At 38.1% G+C, this 15349-nt stretch overlaps 1 protein-coding gene across 2 annotated transcripts in view; it reads left to right on the top strand.

Annotated features, from left to right (window-relative positions):
• The first annotated feature begins 211 nt into the window (after positions 1–211).
• Positions 212–15349, top strand: part of LOC134817736 (microfibrillar-associated protein 1A-like) — an 80645-nt gene continuing 65507 nt past the window's right edge. The window contains exon 1 of one of the 2 annotated variants that reach the window (XM_063826982.1): positions 212–239. The gene's annotated coding sequence lies outside the window, so the exon portion shown is untranslated. The remainder of the gene's footprint in view (positions 240–15349) is intronic. The other variant, XM_063826981.1, reaches the window with a different exon arrangement.

Raw genomic sequence — 15349 nt, forward strand, 5'->3', positions numbered from 1 at the left:
CGAACTCTTTCAGAATCCGAAAAGAAGAGGGAATTTGTTTCGCTACTTGGGGAAAATTGAGGCTAACAATTCATTTCTAATTTTTGAATTATGTTTGAACAATAACGTCCTTTAAATTATCCTTTGAGCTGGAATACATTGTGTGGATACTTTAGGTCGATGGTAGACTCCACCTTCCCTTTCTGTCTTTTGATTAGTTTTAAACTAATTACAACACTACAAATCTATTACATTTATTGAGGACCCCTAGTGGGACATCACACCTCAATAGAATGTAACAACAATTGCAGATTGTTGTATGTTGCATGACTAAAGTTTGGCAGAATACACAATAGTTTTCTTGTTCCTCACTCAATCATCTCAGCAACCATTCCAACTCATACCTAAACGGTGAGTTTCACAGCTGAGATCATATACATTGTCATTCATCTAAACTCAGAAAAGCTCTTTTGTCAGCACTGCTGGCAATCCCTATCACACTTTTCTGGTGCCCATATCCTTTCAGGTGTTGGGAAATCGATCTCTAAACGGAGCGCAAAGCAAAGGCTGCAAAGACAATCAGACTACGTCCAAAGAGAACAAAATAGCTACTCCCTACTACTTGGTACTGTAAACTGTTAATCAATTCGGAAACATTTGGAATTCAGTTTGACAACGCGACGGACAGTGTATAATCATTGATATTCTTGGACATTAACAAGGACAATCACTTGACAAAACTAGTTATAATAAAGTTTAGCCAAGTGTTGCCTGTTTCAAGAGCTCGTTTTTAAAGCTCTTTCTGGAAAGTTAAGCCAGTTCAATAAAGCTTAACACCCCATTACTCTGACTAGACATTTATCAAGTCAGATATCATAGAATTGTGACAGTTAAAGCTAGTTTTACAAAAGCTCTGGGCTGTAACAATTCTACTTGGTTTGGTTTCTAGTGACGGCACACAAAGATGTCTATTAAACTGAAACCTAACAAACCAAAGGTTGTGTCAATTGCAACAGTTGACACTGCAAAAAACAACCAACTCGAAAGTTTGTATTGTAGCCTATTAGAGACTTCTGATTCAATTGTTGTGTCAGCCTCAAATAGAAAGATGCTCACAAACTGTATAAAAACAAGTCACATATACACCCAGCTCCAACTATTGAGTCCAAGTTCAGAAGTTCTTTTTTGCTTTGACGGGCAGTCGCACTTTCTCTGCTCCTTTGTTGAACTTTCGGATACTGCTCACCAAATTGCCCTGCCTAAAGATATTGTTCTTGCATACTCTGGCAAAACATTAAGCTTTGAAGACAAAAAGAAAGTGCTATACCAGATGCACATAGGAGAAAAACTACACGATGTAGCAGATGTCCCATGGTGGGCCTTAACACTCCCACAGATGATTGCAGTTGCCCAAGAACGACTTGAAAACATTGTTGATGCAAAAGTAAGAGCACTTTCTTACCCCTACACCTGGCTGGCAACTAAACTGAAGTCGGGTATAGAGTTCAAACAGCAGTTTGGAGTTCCTAGTAACTTCGATTATGCACTCTTTGCATTTTCTATGAAAACTCCCTTGGATTGTTCCTGGTCCTGTGTCAAGTCTGCTGAGAACAAAGAGTATGTCTCTCAAGTCAAGACTCTTTTCACAAAGATGCAATCACCACCTCATACCCTTTTAAAGCCACATCCAAAAATCTCCTTACATAACTCTGCAAATCAAAAATCAGGACCCAATATCAAAGTGGGAAATCAGCAACTCATTACGACAAGTCTTACATCTGTAGCTGTGAGGACACCGAGCACATTTGAGATCGATCTTGAATCAGATTTTTCACTTGTTCCGTCCATATTAAAGAAAGACTTGCATGTCATCCAAGAGGACTCTGGAATTCTATGCTGCCATTGCCAGAAGGAATGCAAACAGGAGTTGCTCACATGCGGATACTGTGAACTGAAAGTACACTACAAATGTTATGATTCTCAAACAACAACATCAACAACAAAAAGATCTGGTGAAACTAGGAAGAAGCCAATGGCAGACTCCACATATAAAAATATATGCAAAATTGAGAATTTGCATTGGCTTTGCAATTCATGTGACTCTCCAAGCCTACTAAACCACATTCTGGATCTAGGCTCCGTAAAAGTTAAAGCTAAAATCGCAGAGTTGACTAAAAAAGATGGGGAGTACACAACTGTTGTGAGAAAAGATATGGACACGCAAACAACAATTGACCCCTATAAACAGCTGTATGATAGTGCCTCCATAGATGACTCGGCCCCAACTGAACACATCTCAGATCTGTCAGCTTCAGATACATATGATAACCTCTCTATCTTGTGCAGCAAATCTGACAGAGATTTCAGCAGCAGTCTGTCCTTGAGACCCATTGAGTCCAACACACATCTAGAAGAGTCTATAATCAAAACACCAGACCTCAATCCTCCAGTTCAGCAAAAAATTTGTTGTCCAATCCGAACCTCAACACCTGAAAGAAGAGATGGGGGAAAGAAGAAAAATATTCAGGTAGACTCACAAGATAGGCTAGTTTGTAGTAAAGAGATGGTTGACCCATTGACATCGTACTCAAATATCAGTAGTTCAGAACAAAATGTCCACATCAACAGAACTCTGAGTGACCAAGTTGATGTATTAGCATCACAACACTCCGCAATCTGCTCTATCGAAAGATATATGTCACAAATGAAGGCTGAAATGAAAGACTTACGAGAGAGTGAAACAAAACACTTTGAATATCTAAAGAGGAATTTAACGGAGAATATGGGAAATTTATTAGCTAAGGGGGTTCCCTTGATTAACAAAGTATCCTCAAACCCACAAGCTGACAGTGGCATGGATGAAGCACTTCGCACACTGCATAACATAACGGAGGAAAATAAAAGCATCCTAAAAGAGATGAACAGAGTAGACTTCAAGAGAACTGTAATTGGACATCAAGGTGTTTCTACAAGACACACAAACCTGGATCTTTTCAGTACCATAGCAGAAGATAAAACACATGAGGGCAAACAATACTACATTCACCAGCCATCAGAAACCACTGTTAATGACTCCACGACAGTCCTAGTCTCAAGAGGACTCTCAAGAAATTATCTTAAAAACAGTGCAACTATTAAGAAAAACTTCAATAAATATTTTAAAGATATGGCCATAAAATCGACATTTGTCACCAAAGGTGGATCATTGATGATTGAGCTCACATCTAAAGAGGATGCAATAAGAGTAGAAGGATCATGGAAAGGTGATTTCTTTGCAAACAGTAACATGACTACAGAATGCAGGATCTTAGAAAAGCTAAGCTGGGCAGTCATTCTCAAAGGAGTACCCACAAACATTCAGGATAGTGATCTAACAATTTCTGTGGAAAGGTGTTATCCAGGAGCTAGGGCAAAAAGATTTGTGACACGGGACAACATTTCTCTGAAAACTCTTAAGATCAACTTTCAGACTAAGGAAGACTATGAGAAATGCTTAGGAAATGGGTTAAAGCTCGGACAGGTAATTTATACTGCGGAAGAGTATAAGCCGAGAAGGAGAATCATCCAATGCTACAATTGTTACAGGTTTGGCCATGTTGCTAAACTTTGTACCCAAAACCATGCAACATGTAGCAAATGTGGAGACAATCACCACTCATATCAATGCAAGAGTAACCGAAGAGACTACTGTATTAATTGTGATGTCTTTGGCCATGTAGCTACAAACAGAGATTGTCCAACATACCAAAATATTGTCATGAAACTCAACATGCAACCAAACAAATGTTCAAAATCACCCACACAACCCAACAGTAGATTATGATCTTTGGCCAAATAAATATAGCAAAGATGTCAACTAACTCTGAGATGACACTTGACAAGTTTATCTACGAAAATGAGATACTCTTGATGGCGGTTCAAGAAACAAGCTCTTGGACTCAATCAGACGGAAGTTTCCTTCATAAAAAGGTATTTCATAAAGCTGGGGACATAAATAAAGGGACAGCTGGGGTAGCACTCGTCATTGATCCTTCACTACATCCAGAGTTGGTCTATGACCTTAACGTAGACGAAGTTGATGCGGTTTGGTGCCAAATAAAAGTTGAAGGAAAGAGATATTTGGTGGGATCAGTTTATTGCAAACCTTGCAATAACTCTAATGATTCCATAAGAAAATTTGAAGGACTTCTTGCCCACATTGATAAAGCAAGAGAATATAAGGCTAAATATAAATTCAACTCTCTTCTCACATATGGAGACTTTAATGCAAGACATCATGACTGGGGAGATCATGTTACCACGCAGCGAGGAAAGAAGCTTCTAGACTACGTTGAAAAGGAAACCCTAACTCTCTGCTCACCATACGACTGCACATTTGTCTGTACAAATGGAGGAAGTGTTATTGACTTAGTGTTAGCCGAAGGCCCCATCATCTCAAAGTTGGGAAATCAGTGGATGGATAAAGATGTTGAATTATTTTCAGGTGCCCCAAGAAGAGGTCACTATCCGGTGCTTCAAGAAATCTGCAGAGGGATCCCAAAATCAGACACTGTCCCCAGAGTGTGTATGGACTGGAAAAATGCAGACTGGAAAATATGGACAAATGCAATGGAGACCAACTGTCAACATCTTCGTTCGGCCCCAGAGTTATTAAACCGAGGGGATCAGCTATAGCAGCAGTTATTACATAAAATACAGGAGGCTAACCGAATGTTCATCCCTCAGAAGACAGTATCCATTCATTCAAAACCATATTGGTGTCCTGCACTTACAACTCTATCTAATGAAGCTCTAGAAGCGAAAGAAAGATTTAAGCAAAGATCAACTCCCAGAAACAAGGCCACACTCACTGAAAGCACTGAATCATTCAAGAAAGCGCTGATTAAAGAAAAGAATGAATGGATTCGTGACAGAGTTGAAACACTTAACACCAAAGACTGCACTCAATTCTGGAGAAAATATAAACGAGTTTTTGGGGCCAAAACTGACAATTTTATCTGCAACCTCAAAGACTGTGACTTGCTGGTCACATCTGAAAAAGATAAGGAGGAATTGTTATTTAATACTTTCTTCACAGGAAAACACCTTCAAAACCAACCCAATGACCGAGAGCACGACATGCATGTAAATAACGAGTTCAGTAAATTACAGAATGTTAGCAGCAAATCTGCAAGTAGTTACAATGAAGATGATCCGCTGAACAACCCTATTTCTATGGACGAGATAAAAGCAGCTATAGAAAGGCAAGAAACAAATGACAAATCATGTGATGCAGACAATATTCACCCTACCATCCTCAAACATATGAAAACAAATTGTCTTCACGTCTTGCAGATTATATTTAACTGGTGTATGAGCACAGGAAAATGGCTGTGGAAAACTTCAGATGTAACATTCCTAAGGAAAGAAGGAAAATCCAGCTACATGTTACCTGGTGCTTATAGACCGATTTCCATATCATCCTACTTTGGAAAGATTTGTGAAAGAGTGCTAGATAAAAGATTGAGACTCTTCCTGGACATTGAAGGAACTCTTGATGAAGATCAAGAAGGTTTCATTGGAGGGAGATCAACAACGCGATATCTTTTCAGAATGCTGGCTAACCTTGAGGAAGTTAAAAGACAGAAGCTGGCATGTATAGTGCTTTTCCTGGACTTCGAAAAGGCATTTGATAGTGTTCATCTCCCATCACTATGTGTCAAACTATCAACTCTCGGTATTCAAGGAAATATTCTTAACGTGCTGAGAAATTTCCTGTTCAACCGGACGATATGTCTAAAAGTGAACAACTATAAAGGAGAAAAAAGAAAATGTACAATATTTGGATTACCTCAGGGGGCTGTACTATCACCTCTCCTCTTCATCCTATACATAGCAGACATGACACACAACACCCCGGAAGAAGTAAAAAGATATCTAAGCTGCTACAAATTTGCTGATGACGGTACACTTATGATTTCCTTCGAGAACATCTCCGGATGCCATGAAAAAATGCAGATGGTTTGTGACCACCTCAGCAAGTGGTGCATCAAGAACAAGCTAGTAGTGAACTGTGATACGAATAAAACGGAGGCCATAATCTTGAAAACTGCAGCTTATACTGAAGAACAGAAACCTGCAGAATTATGTATTAATGGGAAAAGCATCAACTACGTCCAAAGCACAAAGGTCCTTGGGGTAATAGTAGATGAAGACCTCAATTTCAAGAAACATGCGTCTCAAAAACTTAAAGAATGCAAAAGAAAGTGGGGATTAATAACAAAATCAACTAACCGCAACTACGGTCTAAACGTTTACAGCCTCACTCTCCTCCTTAAAACAATGGTCCTCACTAAACTGTTCTACGCAGCACCTATTTGGCTTCACAAGTGTCTCAATCAATTTAAAAGCTTCTGGAATAAAATCATTCTAAAAATATCTGGATCAGTCCTGAATCCACAAAGGGAATTAACCGAACTTGCTCTCCACCTCCCACCACTGGATGTGCAACTCGAAGCTCTTTCGGTTAAATTCATGTGCAAAGTACTCACACAAGGTGACAATCTCTCAGCTACACTCTACCAAGTTGACGAAAGCAGAATACCAAGCTTTCATGTCTTAACAATGTCACTGAAAAAGTACTTCCTTTGGAAAGAAAATAAGTCACACGGAACCAGAATGATAGACCTAACGCAGCAACATTTCAAGGATCTGGCCTATTACACTCAGGCAGACATAATGAGCTACAAAAATAAGATCTGGATTGACAGCATCGAAACAAATCTGCAATGCAGAACTGTCAGTAACAACAAGGAGACCAAGATACTTGGTGTGATCACAAAGATCAAAAACAGTGGGCTGCTCCTAGACAAAAACAACTTCTTATTCGGGCACAACACGAGTAAAAATCTGGACAGCCGAATAATGGACTACATTCACGGCAGCTCACCACTCTTTGCGAATATCCAAAAGATCATGGGTGGTGACAGTGGTGAGGCCTGTCGTTTCTGCAACAGCTTCATTGATTCTCCCGTACACCAGCTCCTATTGTGTCTGGAGGTGCAAGACACCAGTTACCTGCAACTGAAAGAAGAGCTGGGTGGGGCAGACTCACATTCCTATCTAGATGAAGTGTTAACAAAAAGCAGCACACAAAAAGCATTCATTAGGAGAGTCGAATTTCTTTGGGGACAAAATGATGCTCTCCAGGATTTATCCGACTAGAAAGATCATGAAATAAAGACTCTGCAAACATCTCAGAGAAATATTACCACCATAAAGAACAAAGAGGGAGTATCCTGGACCCCGAAATCCACCACTTTTCTGTACTTTCAGAGGTACCAATGTGGCAGGAAACCAGGGCTCATGCTGCCGCTGAGCTAAAGCAGTAGAGGGGATGGCGGCTTCTCTAGGATCTAACACGTCCTGAAGCAGACCAACACTATGTCCCAACGCACTGGTGTTGGGATGTCTGCCCCCGGTACCTGTCCGGGTCAATAAAGCAGTCAAGCATTATGTATGTTATGTTGAGCATTCTCAACCAAAAAATGTGGGAACTCCCACGAAAGACCAAAACAGATCTAAAGAGACACTTAACAACATTGGAAAATAGACTTCAATTTGTTTATATAATTTATAAAGCGTATATTATTGCCCACGTTAAGGGGCCTGTTAATAATTTTTTAAATTATTAGCTATTTTAGATTTAATAATAATAATAATTTGATGGAGGGTAAAGTAAGGCTAACTATTAAGGTTTTGTTCATTACTTGTTCTACTGCTTCTTCGAACTAGCCCTTCAAACTGTTTCTGTCTAACCTGTATTTATGAATAGTCGGCGATCACATACTAACCTCACATGAGTTTTGGGAGGTGAGATTGAGGCTAACTCTTGCCACGCTTATTATGATATTTAACAAGTGATAGTTTTAATGTTGAATGCTTTTATTTACTGTAAGATTTAATTTTTGCTTCCTGGAGAGAGGCTAGCCTGATAAAGAATGCCCGGAGAGAACCCATCCATCAAATTACTGCTGCCGCAACTGCAGAGGAAATCATACAGCCTTCTCAAACCAATGCCCACATTTCATAGAAAAAATGAATCTGATTAAACAAAGTAACCACCATGATTACTAAAAACAACGGAAGTCTTCATATCTGTCAAATAAATGTCAGTGGGCTATCAAACAGGTCTACTACAGCAATTGATAGATTCAACTTTAAGTTCAAAAATGACATTGTGGCTCTACAAGAAACTCTACTGGATAACTCCAGACCCCACTTAAATACCTTTCATAATCTGGATACATTTTCGGTAAACAATAGCAGAGGAGTGTCCACCAGTGTTTCCCCCAGGCTTGTCCCACAACAAATCAGTGAACTTCAAGATACAACCACTGATGCACTCTGGGTCACTGTTAGGTACAATTCAACGGTAGTAATGATTGGTAATGTATATGTAAACCACTCCCTAACTTCTACAAACAACCTGAGCTCAGCACTTACCAACATCACAAAAGCTCTCCAATACTGCTCCAAGTTCAAAATCAAAGATGTAATAATAATTGGTGACTTCAACAGTAGGCACATCTCCTGGGGAGATATCATCACAACCGACCGTGGAAGACAGCTGGATTCATTCATCGCTCAGCATAATCTGACATGCATCACTCCGAACACCAATACATTCGTCTCCCATAATGGTGGGAGTATCATTGACCTTGCTTTGTTGAAGGGTAAAGTATGTAGGCTATACCAATCGTCCAGCATTGACAGTGAAAGTGAACTCTTCACATGTGCTCCAAATAGAGGTCACTTACCAATCATCCACCAATTCTGTCATGCACAAACTGCTCAATCTGCATCTCCTCTTCTCTACTGGGACATTGATAAAACAGACTGGAATGCTTGGTGTCTAGAAACTTCCATTAACTTGATAAAATTGAGAACGAAAGCACTATTAATACAATCACAGGCTGCTGACTTAAAAGAGACTTGGACTCCAAACAATTTTAAGTTACAGTAATTTAATCTAATTGCAGCGGCACATAACATAATTTAAACTATTGCTATCACTATTGTACTACAGACTGAAAATATCTCAGATCTATTTTGGGCGTTTTTAACAACTTGTAGTTGTAATTCTTAAATATTAGATATCCTAATTTATAACTTTTTAATCAGAGTGAATTAATAATTGATATTTGATAATTTATTTAATAAAACAAAAGTTAATAAAACAAAAGTTAAATTTATTACCAATTATTCAATCAATACATATCATAAATTCTAATATTGGAAACACAATGCAGAATGGATGTCTTAAACTATAATTTTGTTGTCACTAATAATCTATTTACTTTCAAAGTTGAAATTTAGTTAAGTATGAAATGCCACCACATCATAGTTAGGGTAAAATATAATTCTTAAAAATTTTAAAATTGAGAAGATTGTTCTACCGTATGACTTAAAATTTAAAATTTAGCAAAAGATATCTAATTTTTAAATAGTTGGTTACAGTTTATGACAGTACTGGCATGATCAATTTTATTGTGGCTGGTAAAAGGACCCAGTTGCCTGTAAGGGCTTTACCGAACCCCTGGGGACCACAATGTGATAGGATCAGGCCAGATGTTTCTATGTAGAGCAATTTATTTATTTCGGAGCTATGGTTACGTGGTATAGCTGGTGGTCATGTTTAAAGGTCAGTTTATCTTTGTGTGCTAATTATCCATCCAGATGCTTAGTGATGTGAGTAAATCATGCCCTTCTACAATATATAACGTTTAACTATAAATTTGTTTTTACCACAGAAACTGTGGCACTAAGGTCAAGAATTAAAAATTTGTACTCTCATTGATAGTTAAAGCGTTTTTTTTCCCCAGCACTACTACACAACAAAAACCTGTCGGCCCACCGAGGAAACACAGTCGCAGAACAAGGAACCCAATTGTGCTCCTCTATTCTGCGATCGTGTGTATTTACTATAAACTAGCTAAATGCAGTTAGTAAAATTTTCTGGAATCATTAAAGTCGTTTGATTAGTTTATGTGTCAAAGTAATGTCCATGATAATCATATATTTGGATCCCCGGTGGGCAAACACTCGTCCCAAAGGCTAAGGCAAACCTTTCAATGTTTCACCATACGAAGTAAGGAGATTTGAACACATACTCAGCCTACAACTCCACCCATGGGACGAGACGTCGTGAGCCTCAAAATATATAGCATATACCCAGTCAGCAAACACTATACACAACATACATACGATAACAAACAATGTATAATGCCATTACTTCATTTAAAAGAAAATATATCTGCTATCTAATTTTTAAAAAAAAATTGAAGAATAAACCTGAAGAGAGGAGAAGGAGAGAGGGGTTTGGGAGAGGTAGAGTAGGAAAACAACAGGATCCTGTGCCGCAGGATTTTAAAATTTGTTGTATGATGATTCGTTTTGTGTCGTCTCTTAGATTAATATAGGTCTGATACCCTTGTCATGGTTTTTTGCAATAACACCGTGGTTTACTCATATGATTATGTTTACTAAATCAACCTATTTCAATGATAATTCATTTATTTGATAGTTTAGTCTGATATTGATATTAATATTGATTATATTGATATTGTTATTATTGAATGAAGCTAACTCCAGACATAAATAATACTACTTCTATTAACAAAGGGACTTGGAGTATAAACGACCAATTTTGCATAATTGTCTTTCCAACCAAGAATTCAGGAGGCAAGGGTGGGTGCGTAAACTTTATGGTCTGCACTCTCAGATCCTGTATCACCCTGGATTCATTTCGACGTATTTTGGGTAAAAGTATACATATACTTTCTGGTCACTCTCTTGCTACTCCAAGTCCCCTAATAATTAATATATATGGTCTAAAGTTTGCACTAGTTATATTTATAAAATATGTTTTTGTCTGCTTTAACTGATACTAAATAAAATTGTTGTTTTCTTGAAATTTTTGTTTTCTTGGTGTGGATCACTTAACAGGGCCCTTCTCCTTGGCATAACTGGCAGGATCAACTCTTACATAGACCCTCTAAAGCTGTGGCAAGACTTTAAAAACATTTTATCTGCGATTGGTAATGAATGGATTCCTCTCAAGAAAGTCAGTACCCACTCAAAACCTTTCTGGAACTCTCTCCTTACAGACCTTTCACGAACTCTTCAAGCTGCGCAGGAAACCATGAAAACCAGCTACACACCGTATAACATCTCCCTCCCCAAACAAGCAAAGGAGGAGTTTTCTAATACCTTGATATCCGAAAAAAACAAATGGATTCATCAGCAACTGGAAAATCTCAATGTTGCTCAGTCTCAAATATTCTGGAAAAATTATAAGAAGACATTGACCAATAAGCCTAACGAGTACATGGGAAATCTTATGGATGGTGGTATCCTCCACTCTTACAGAACTCAGAAAGAAAACATCTTGTACAAATCATTCTTCTCGGGTGAACACATGAATGGATGCAGTTTTGATCATGTCTTCGAACAAGAAATCAATAGCTGCTATGACAACATTATATCAACTCAGTTCCCTACCGACCAATTAGATCCAATCATTAATGATCATCTGAATGGGAAAATAGGTCTAGAGGAAGTTACTTTAGCACTGAAGGCTCAAAATAGCAATGCCAAAAGTTTTGACACTGATAATCTTCACCCAAAAATCCTGAAACATCTGCCTGTGTCAGCTCTTCAGATTCTAACAAAACTATATGACCTTGTCCTTGAGACTGGTGTATGGGTCTGGGAGGTATCCAATGTCACTTTCATCAAAAAGGATGGGAAGGATAACTACATGAACCCCTCTGCTTATAGACCAATATCGATATCATCATATGTTGGAAAGCTGCTAGAAAAGATCTTGGAACGAAGAATAAAGCTCCATTGCGAACTAGAGGGCTTACTCGACGAAGAGCAAGAAGGCTTTAGACCTCAAAGAAATACTGCAAGGTATCTTTATAAATTAGTAGCTACTCTAGATGAATGCAAGAGGAAAAAACTCACTACTTTCCTACTATGCATCGATTTTAGCAAAGCATTTGATAGTGTATGGGTGAAAGGCCTGATTTTCAAGCTTAGCAAATACCAAATACAAGGGAACATTTTGCGGATAATAAATAACTTCCTGTTATCCCGCAAAGTACGGCTAAGGGTTAACAACAGTCTCGGATTTCAACGCTCATGTGGATGGTTTGGGCTTCCCCAAGGCTCTGTCCTTGCACCCCTGCTATTTATCCTCTACATCTCGGATATGTTATGCAAGGACCAGCTCCCACTGGAATGCAGCTCTAACTCAAGCCTCTTCAAATATGCTGATGATGGAAGCATAGCAGTCTCTCACATAGATCCTATATGTGCTCATCGAATTATGCAGTTGATGTGCAAGTACCTTCATGTCTGGTGCAGTAAGTGGAAACTTATCCCAAACTGCGACAAAAACAAGACCGAGTGTATTATGATCACACCAACATCCTCATCTGCACCTGATGTCACAGCCTTTGGACCACTCATTATCGGCAGTAGACCCATAACATATACATGTCAATCAACTGTTCTTGGACTGAGGATAGACGACAAACTTACGTTCAAGAGTCACGCAAAATTTAAATTGAAACAATGCTGGTTTGCCTGGTACAGGATCACTCAAAACTCCACCCGCCACAGAGGCCTGAATGCAAGCTCACTCAAAATGCTCTTCAAAACAGTAGTACTCACAAAACTTCTATATGCTGCTCCAATATGGCTAAAAGATAACCTAGACACTTTCAAAGACTTCTATGCCAGGGTCCTCTTGAAAATAAGTGGATCCACTCACCATCCTCCCAAAGATTTGACATCTGTCGCGCTTGGAATTCCACCCCTTGAGATATCCTACAAGATGATCACTATAAAATTCATAATAAAAGCACTTACAAGTGACCCATTTATGCAAGGACTCATCTTACAGCTAGAGGAGGCAAAGGCCCATCGATATCAGCACCATATTGATGAGATACGTAAGTTCCTAACGTGGACAAGGGGGTCCAACGAGCTCAACAGAAGCAGAATAGACCTTCTGACTAGTGTCCACAACGGTGTTGTCAGCTATTCAAAAGACGAAATAACCCGCTTTATGGACTTCACTTGGAATAAACATCTCCTACTGAACCCTAGAATAAATCCGGGTGAGATACTAGATAACATCGATGAGAGGAGCAAAAAGTTGTTTCCTCGCTACTCAAGCAGGAGCACAGACACTAAAGTAATGTCTCTCTTGCATGGCCATGACATCACCTTCACAGCATTCAAGGCAAGGGTTGCCAACAACTGCGACCCTCAGTGTCCGAATTGTCAGATGTTGGACAACAATTACCATCGAATCTTCTCTTGTCCACTGTACCGCTGTTCCTACAGATGCTGGTCTATCTTAAGAGATGGTAATGATGGCAGCATCACTGCCTTCCGATCTTTAGCACAGATCGCCATCGATGAACTATCATAGAATTGATACTTATACTTATTAGTGCTCCTTCACCTCCATCCCCCTTCATGTCCTACATCTCCTTATGACATCACTCCCCCTTCAGCCTCTACTACTCCTTTACTACTCCATCTACTGCCTCATCTTCTGGACATCATTATCTTCTAGAGTTCTAGTTTAGTTGAGAATTCTCAACACCCACTTCCAAGTCGAGTACTCTCGACCCACTTAGTCCACATACCTTGCAAACTTACAGCAGGGTATTTGTAATGGTCTAAGTCCCTAATACACGCCAAAGATGGTTCCTCTATACTCAACCGTAGGAGAAGAGAATTAGGTGACTGTATTTTGTTCTAATGTTGATATTAATATAAGTATGTTCTAGTTGTTACTCCTTTTGTTTTAACGTTTTTATGGTACTCTCCTTAAATTATTTCAATGCAGTCACTCAGATGATTTTTAAATCAGGACACTTAAATAAAGACACATACTCTGCCCACAATAAGGGGCCATAATTTTTAAATTATGTAACAGTATAGAATTATTATTATTATTATTAGCCTCAATCCTACATCACATAAGTTATGATAAAGTCTCAATAACCTGCGGGCTACAATAACAAGTTTTTTAGTGGGTCTAAAACCTGTTTCCATACATTTAAGTAAAAATTCGGTCGAAACTCAAATTCTTTATTAGCCTCATTTTGGCCTCCTACAAGTAGACACAGCGATTTCTGAAATGTTGAGCTTGAAGAGGATGAATCAATTTTTATTGTTGATACATCAGAATTTAGATAGTCACATTTAAACGGCCCCAACGTTAATGTAGCTCTTGCTATGTGTTGGTTCAGCCGAATTAATTATTATGTAATCAAGTTTATTTTTCTCTTTTAGTTAGTTGTCATCCGGCCAAACATTAAGCAACTTATATTGCACTACCATTTATCAATTAGTATATCAAAATATGTCACTGTAATTTTGCATGGCTGAAATGTAATGCTTGATTTATATATATAATAATTAATTGAATTTTCAAATAATAAAAAAAATAGTGAAACAAATTTTTAGTGAAACAAATTTAAAATTTAATCCTTTATTTTACAATCATAATATAATAATATTTATAAGATAATACCGAACCTGCTCGAAATATACACAAAAGTATATACTTGTTAGCCTCATTTCATCCTCTTAAAATGTGGTTGGCCTCATTCTCACCTCGAATATTTAAAGCTTAGATCTCGATCAAGTATAATCACTATGAGGATGGATTATACTTGTAACTTGGATATTATCATGGATGTAACATGAGAAAGTTCTTTTTGAAAAGTGATGAGGCTAATTCATTAGCCTCAATCACTCCTACTGAATCTAGTGAGTGAGCTAGGAAGTCGCCGAACATCTCATTTTAAAGCTGTACCGATTTTCTATACGCATATCAAAAATCAAATGCGAAACTAAAACAGAAATGAAGTTACAAAAGTTTTAAATTTTTTGTCAAAAAAAGAACTTTTAGGGGTGTTTCTAATGACCAGGGTCCCTATGGTTTATCCTCAAAAGTCGACTTTATGTGTGACATACTTTTATCTTCAACATAATTGATAATTCATTGTGATCAGTTGATACTGAATTGGTTTTAATTGATCCTTTACAGTTACACTATTAGAAATGTAAGATTTGACTGAATTAGATAAACTAAAATATTGAAATGGGTTTTGGCTATCTCGAAATATTCAAGGAGGCCATATTTAAAAAATTTTAGATCTTGCACCAAATATGACTAAAATAGTTTGTCGATAAAGTTTCTCAAGTTCGTTCACGAAGGGATTATTCTTCCCTCCAAGTTTGCAACTCTTGTTATTCCCTGTAATCCATATTCATTCCAAAGAGCTTCATTGTGATATTT

This window comes from Bolinopsis microptera, chromosome 7, assembly GCF_026151205.1.
Source record: "Bolinopsis microptera isolate Bmic1 chromosome 7, MBARI_Bmic_1.0, whole genome shotgun sequence".
In the NCBI taxonomy this organism is placed as follows: Eukaryota; Metazoa; Ctenophora; class Tentaculata; order Lobata; family Bolinopsidae; genus Bolinopsis; species Bolinopsis microptera.